The sequence below is a fragment of the Sycon ciliatum genome, chromosome 1 (genome assembly GCF_964019385.1).
Source record: "Sycon ciliatum chromosome 1, ocSycCili1.1, whole genome shotgun sequence".
Lineage (NCBI taxonomy): Eukaryota > Metazoa > Porifera > Calcarea > Leucosolenida > Sycettidae > Sycon > Sycon ciliatum.
The window spans coordinates 38343453-38351110 of NC_088643.1; positions in this window are offsets into that span (position 1 = coordinate 38343453).

The following is a 7658-nucleotide window of genomic DNA, read 5'->3' on the forward strand; positions in this document are numbered from 1 at the left end:
AATTGCAATTATAAGCCACAGGCCATGCGAATGCTGGTGGAAACGCAAAACCGAACGCTAACCCTAACCCTAACCCTAACCCTACTCCTAACCCTAACCCTACCCCTAGCCCTAGCCCTAAACCAAAGGCTATTAGAAAGGGGTACAGCTAATTGCAATTCTAAGCCTAATCCTGAACCAATGCTGGCGAAAACGATCTAAAAACGATAAAAAAACATTAACCCTAACCCTAACCCTAACCCTAACCCCAAGCGTAACCCTTATCCGAAACCAAAATCTAAAACCAAGGCATACAGCTAATTACAATTCTAAGACACAGGCAATGCGAATACTCTTGCAAACGCAAAACCAATCGCTAACCCTAACCCTAACCCTTGCCCTAACTCTAGCCCTAGCCCTAAATCAAAGACTATTAGCAAGGGGTACAGCTAATTGCAATTCTAAGCCTAACCCTGAACCATCGCCTAACCGTAACCCTAACCCTAACCCCAACCCTAACCCTCATCTTAAACCAAAATCTAATACCAAAGGCTATTAGGAAGCGGTACAGCTAATTGAAATTCTAAGCCTAATCCTGAACCAATGCTGGCGAAAACGATCTAAAAACGATAAAAAAACATTAACCCTAACCCTAACCCTAACCCTAACCCAAATCTAACCTAACCCAAACCCTAACCCTTATCCTAAACCAAAATGTAATACGAAGCCATACAGCTAAATTCATTTCTAAGACACAGGCAATGCGAATCCTGGTGCAAACGCAAAATCAAACACTAACCCTAACCCTAACCCTAACCCAAATACTGACCCTAGCCCTGAACCAAATCTAATAACTTAAACTTCCATTTATTTGAATTTCTAAGCCTGACCTTGAACTAATGCTGTTGAAAACGAGTAAAAAAACGACAAAAAAAACATTAACCCTAACCCTAACCCTAACCCTAACCCTAGCCCTAGCCCAAAACCAAAGGCTATTAGCAAAGGGTAGAGCTAATTGAAATTCTAAGCCTAATCCTGAACCAATGCTGGCGAAAACGATCAAAAATCGATGAAAAATATTAACCCTAACCCTAACCCCAACCATAACGCTTATCCTAAACCAAAATCTAATACCACTGTATACAGCTAATTATAATTCTAAGACACAGGCAATGCGAATACTGGTGCAAACGCAAAACCAATCGCTAACCCTAAGCCTAACCCTAACCCTAACCCCAACCCTAACCCTAACCCTAGCCCTAAGTCTAGCCCTAGTCCTAAACCAAAGACTTTTAGCAAGGGGTACAGCTAATTGCAATTCTAAGCCTAATCTTGAACCAATGCTGGCGAAAACGATCAAAAACCGATAAAAAACATTAACCCAAACCCTAACCTTAACCCTAACCCCAACCCTAACCCTCATCTTAAACCAAAATCTAATACCAAGGCATACAGTTAATTGCAATTCTAAGCCACGGGCAATGCGAATGCTGGTGCAAACGCAAAACCAAACGCTAACCCTAACCCTAACCCTAACCCTATCCCTAACCCAAACACTGACCCTAGCAATGAACCAAATCTAATATCACAGCTTACTTTTATTTGCAATTCTAAGCCTGGCCTTGAACTAATGCATTTGAAAACAAGTAAAATACCGACAAACAAACATTAACCCTAACCCTAACCCTAACCCTAACCCTAACCCTAACTCTCGCCCTAGCCCTAAACCAAAAACTATAAGGAACGGGTACAGCTAATTGCAATTCTAAGCCTAATCCTGAACCAATGCTGGCGAAATGATCAAAAAACGATAAAAAACATTAATTCTAACCCTAAGCCAATCCCTAACCCTAACCTAAACCCTAACCCTTATCCTAAACCAAAATATAATACCAAGCCATAGAGCTAATTGCAATTCAAAGACACAGGCAATGCGAATGTTGGTGCAAACGCAAAATCAAGCACTAACCCTAACCATAACCCTAACCCTAACCGTAACCCTAACCCCAACCCTAACCCTAATCCTAAACCAAAGTTTAATACCAAGGCATACAACTAATTGCAATTCGAAGCCACAGGCAATGCGAATGCTGGTGCAAACGGAAAACCGAACGCTAACCCTAACCCTAACCCTAACCCTAACCCTAACCCAAACCCTAACCCTAACCCAAACCCTAACCTAATCCTAAACCAAAATATAATACCAATCCATAGAGCTAATTGCAATTCTAAGACACAGGGAATGCGAATGTTGGTGCAAACGCAAAATCAAGCACTAACCCTAACCCTAACCCTAACCGTAACCCTAACCCCAACCCTAACCCTAATCCTAAACCAAAATATAATACCAAGGCATACAACTAATTGCAATTCGAAGCCACAGGCAATGCGAATGCTGGTGCAAACGGAAAACCGAACGCTAACCCTAACCCTAACCCTAACCCTAACCCTAACCCAAACACTGACCCTAGCCCTGAACCAATTCTAACACCTTAGGCTTCCATTTATTTGCAATTCTAAGCCTGGCCTTGAACTAATGCTGTTGAAAACGAGTAAAAAAACGACCAAAAAACATTAACCCTAACCCTAACCCTAACAATAACCCTAACCCTATCCCAAACACTGACCCTAGCCCTGAACCAAATCTAACACCTTAAGCTTCCATTTATTTGCAATTCTAAGCCTGCCCTTGAACTAATGCTGTGGAAAATGAGTAAAGAAACGACTTAAAAACATTAACCCTAACCCTAACCCTAACCCTAACCCTAACCCTAACCCTAACCCTAACCCTAACCCTAACCCTAACCCTAACCCTAACCCTAACCCTAACCCTAACCCTAACCCTAACCCTAACCCTAACCCTAACCCTAACCCTAACCCTAACCCTAGCCGTAGCTCTAAACCAAAGGCTATTAGGAAGGGGAACAGCTATATGCAATTCTAAGCCTAATCCTGAACCAATGCTGGCGAAAACGATCAAAAAACGATACAAAAAACATTTACCCTAACCCTAACCCTAACCCTAACCGCAACCCTAACCCTCATCTTAAACCGAAATCTAATACCAAGGCATACAGCTAATTGCAATTCTAAGCCACTGGCAAAGCGAATGCTGGTGCAAACGCAAAACCAAACGCTAACCCTAACCCTAACCCTAACGCTGACCCTAACCCTAACCATAACCATAACCCTAACCCTAATTCTAGCCCTAGCCCTAAACCAAAGACGATTAGGAAGGGGTACAGCTGATTGCAATTCTAAGCCTAATCCTGAACCAATGCTGGCGAAAACGATCAAAAAACGATAAAAAAACATTAACCCTAACCCTAAACCTAACCCAAACCCTAACCCTAATCCTAAACCAAAATATAATACCAAGCCATACAGCTGATTGCAATTCTGAGACACAGGCAATGCAAATGCTGGTGCAAACGCAAAATCACACGCTAACCCTAACCCTTACCCTAACCCTAACCCTAACCCTAACCCTAACCCAAATACTGACCCTAGCCCTGAACCAAATCTAATACCTTAAGCTTCCATTTATTTGAATTTCTAAGCCTGGCCTTGAACTCATGCTGTTGAAAACGAGTAAAAAAACGACAAAAAAACATTAACCCTAACTCTAACCCTAACCTTAACCCTAACCCTAACCCTAACTCTAGCCCTAGCCCTAAACCCAAGGCTATTAGGAAGGGGTACAGCTAATTGCAATTCTAAGCCTAATCCTGAACCAATGCTGGCGAAAACGATCAAAAAACGATAAAAAAACATTAACCCTAACCCTTACCCTAACCCTAACCCTAACACCTACCCTAACCCTAATCCTAAACCAAAATATAATACCAAGGCATACAGCTAATTGCAATTCTAAGCCACAGGCAGTGCGAATGCTGGTGCAAACGCAAAACCGGACGCTTACCTTAACCCTAACCCTAATCCTAACCCTACCCCTAACACTAACCCTAACCCTAGCCCTAGCCATAAACCAAAGGCTATTAGGAAGGGGTACAGCTAATTGCAATTCTAAGCCTAATTCTGAACCAAGGCTGGCGAAAACGATCAAAAAACGATAAAAAAAACATTAACCGTAACCGTAACCGTAACCCTAACCCTAACCCTAATCCTAACCCTAACCCTAACCCTAACCCTAATCCAAACACCTACCCTAGCCCTGAACCAAATCTAACACCTTAAGCTTCCATTTATATGCAATTTGAAGCCTTGCCTTGAACTAATGCTGTGAAAAACGAGTAAAAAAACGACAAAAAACATTAACCCTAACCCTAACCCTAACCCTAACCCTAACCCTAACCCTAACCCTAATCCTAACCCTAACCCTATACCTAACCCTAACCCTAACCCTAGCCCTAGCCCTAAACCAAAGGCTATTAGGAAGGGGTACAGCTAATTGCAATTCTAAGCCTAATCCTGAACCAATGCTGGCGAAAACGATCAAAAAACGATAAAAAACATTTAACCCTAAACCTAACCCTAACCCTAACCCTAACCCCAACCGTAACCCTTATACTAAACCAAAATCTAATACCAAGGCATACAGCTAATTACAATTCTAAGACACAGGCAATGCGAATACTGGTGCAAACGCAAAACCAATCGCTAACCCTAACCCTAACCCTAACCCTAACCCTCATCCTTACCCTAACCCCAACCCTAACCCTAACCCCAGCCCTAACTCTAGCCCTGTCCCTAAACCAAAGACTATTTGCAAGGGATACAGCTAATTGCAATTTTAGGCCTAATCCTGAACCAATCCTGGCGAAAAGGATCACAAAACGATAAAAAAATATTAACCCTAATCCTAACCTTAACCCTAACCCTAACCCTAACCCCAACCCTAACCCTCATCTTAAACCAAAATCTAATACCAAGGCATACAGCTAATTGCAAATCTAAGCCACGGGCAATGCGAATGCTGTTGCAAACGCAAAACCAAACGCTAACCCTAACCCTCAACCTAACCCTAACCCTAACCCTAACCCAAGCACTGACCCCAGCAATGAACTAAATCTGATATCCACGCTTACTTTTATTTGCAATTCTAAGCCTGGCCTTGAACTAATGCATTTGAAAACGAGTAAAATAACGACAACAAAACATTAACCCTAACCCTAACCCTAACCCTAACCCTAACTCTAGCCCTAGCCCTAAACCAAAGACTATTAGGAACGGGTACAGCTAATTGCAATTCTAAGCCTAATCCTGAACCAATGCTGGCGAAATGATCAAAAAACGATAAAAAACCTTAACCCTAACCCTAACCCTAACTCTAACCCTAACCGAAACCCTAATCCTAATCCTGAACCCAAATATAATACCAAGCCATTCAGCTAATTGCAATTCTAAGACACAGGCAATGCGAATGCTGTTGCAAACGCAAAATCAAACACGAGCCCTAACCCTAACCCTAACCCTAACCCTAACCCTAACCCTAACCCAAATACTGACCCTAGCCCTAAACCAAATCTTATACCTTAAGCTTCCATTTATTTGAATTTCTAAGCCTGGCTTTGAACTATTGCTGTTGAATTCTAAGCCTGGCCTTGAACTAATCCTGTTGAAAACGAGTAAAAAAACGACAAAAAAACATTAACCCTAACCCTAACCCTAACCCTGACCCTAACTCTAACTCTAGCCCTAGCCCTAAAGCAAATCTAATACCCAAACTTACATTTATTTGCAATTCTAAGCCTGGCCTTGAACTAATGCTGTTGAAAACGAGGAATTTAAAACGACATAAAAACATTAACCCTAGCCCTAACCCTTACCCTAACCCTAACCCTAGCCCTAACTCTAGCCCTAGCCCTAAACCTAAAGCTATTAGGAAGGGGTACAGCTAATTTCAATTCTAAGCCTAATCCTGAACCAATGCTGGCGAAAACGATCGAATAACGATAAAAAACATTAACCCTAACCCTAACCCTAACCCTAACCCTAACCCCAACCCCAACCCTAACCCTAACCCTAACCCTAATCCTAAGCCAAAATATAATACCAAGGCATACAGCTAATTGCCATTCTAAGCCACAGGCGAATGCTGGTGCAAACTCAAAACCGAACGCTAACCCTAACGCTAACCCTAACCCTAACCCTAACCCAAACACTGACCCTAGCCCTGAACCAAATCTAACGCCTTAAGCTTCCATTTATTTGCAATTCTAAGCCTGGCCTTGAACTAATGCTGTTGAAAACGACCAAAAAACATTAACCCTAACCCTAACCCTAACCCTAACCCTAACCCTAACCCTAACCCTTACCCTGACCCTAACGGTAACCCTAGCCCTAGCTCTAAACCAAAGGCTATTAGGAAGGGGAACAGGTAATTGCAATTCTAAGCCTAATCCTGAACCAATGCTGGCGAAAACGATCAAAAAAACGATAAAAAAACTTTAACCCTAACCCTAACCCTAACCCTACCCCTAACCCCAACCGTAACCCTTATCCTAAACCAAAATCTAATACCAAGGCACACAGCTAATTGCAATTCTAAGACAAAGGCAATGCAAACGCAAAACCAAACGCTAACCCTAAACCTAAGCGTAACCCTAACCCTAACCCTAACCCCAACCCTAACCCTAACCCTAGCCGTAACTCTAGCCCTAGCCCTAAACCAAAGAATTTTAGCAAGGGGTACAGCTAATTGCAGTTCTAAGCCTAATCCTGAACCAATGCTGGCAAAAACGATCGAAAAACGATAAAAAACATTAACCCTAACCCTTACCCTAACCCTAAATCCAACCCTAACCCTCATCCTAAACCAAAATCTAATACCAAGGCATACAGCTAATTGCAATTCTAAGCCACGGGCAATGCGAATGCTGGTGCAAACGCAAACCCAAACGCTAACCCTAACCCTAACCCTAACCCTTACCCTAACCCAAACACTGACCCTAGCAATGAACCAAATCTAATACAAAAGCTTACTTTTATTTGCAATTCTAAGCCTGGCCTTGAGCTAATGCACTGAAAACGAGTAAAATAACGACAAAAAAACATTAACCCTAACCCTAACCCTAACCCTAACCCTAACCCTACCCCTAACTCTAGCCCTAGCCCTAAACCAAAGACTATTAGGAACGGGTACAGCTAATTGCAATCCTAAGCCTAATTCTGAACCAATGCTGGCGAAATGATCAAAAAACGATAAAAAACATTAACCCTAACCCTAAACCTAACCCGGTTCATTAAACCCTAACCCTCACACAAACCCTAACCCTAATCCTAAACCAAAGTATAATACCAAGGCATATAGCTAATTGCAGTTCTAAGACACAGGCAATGCGATTGCTGGTGCAAACGGAAAATCAAACGCTAACCCTAACCCTAACCCTAACCCTAACCCTAATATCCACGCCTACTTTTTTTGCAATTCTAAGCCTGGCCTTGAACTAATGCATTTGAAAACGAGTAAAATAACGACAAAAATATTAACCCTAACCCTAACCCTAACCCTAACCCTAACCCTAACTCTAGCCCTAGCCCTAAACCAAAGACTATTAGGAACGGGTACAGCTAATTGCAATTCGAAGCCTAATCCTGAACCAATGCTGGCATAATGATCAAAAAACGATAAAAAAACATTAACCCTAACCCTAACCCTAACCCTAACCCTAACTCTAACAATAAGCCAAACCCTAACCCTAAATCTATACCAAAAT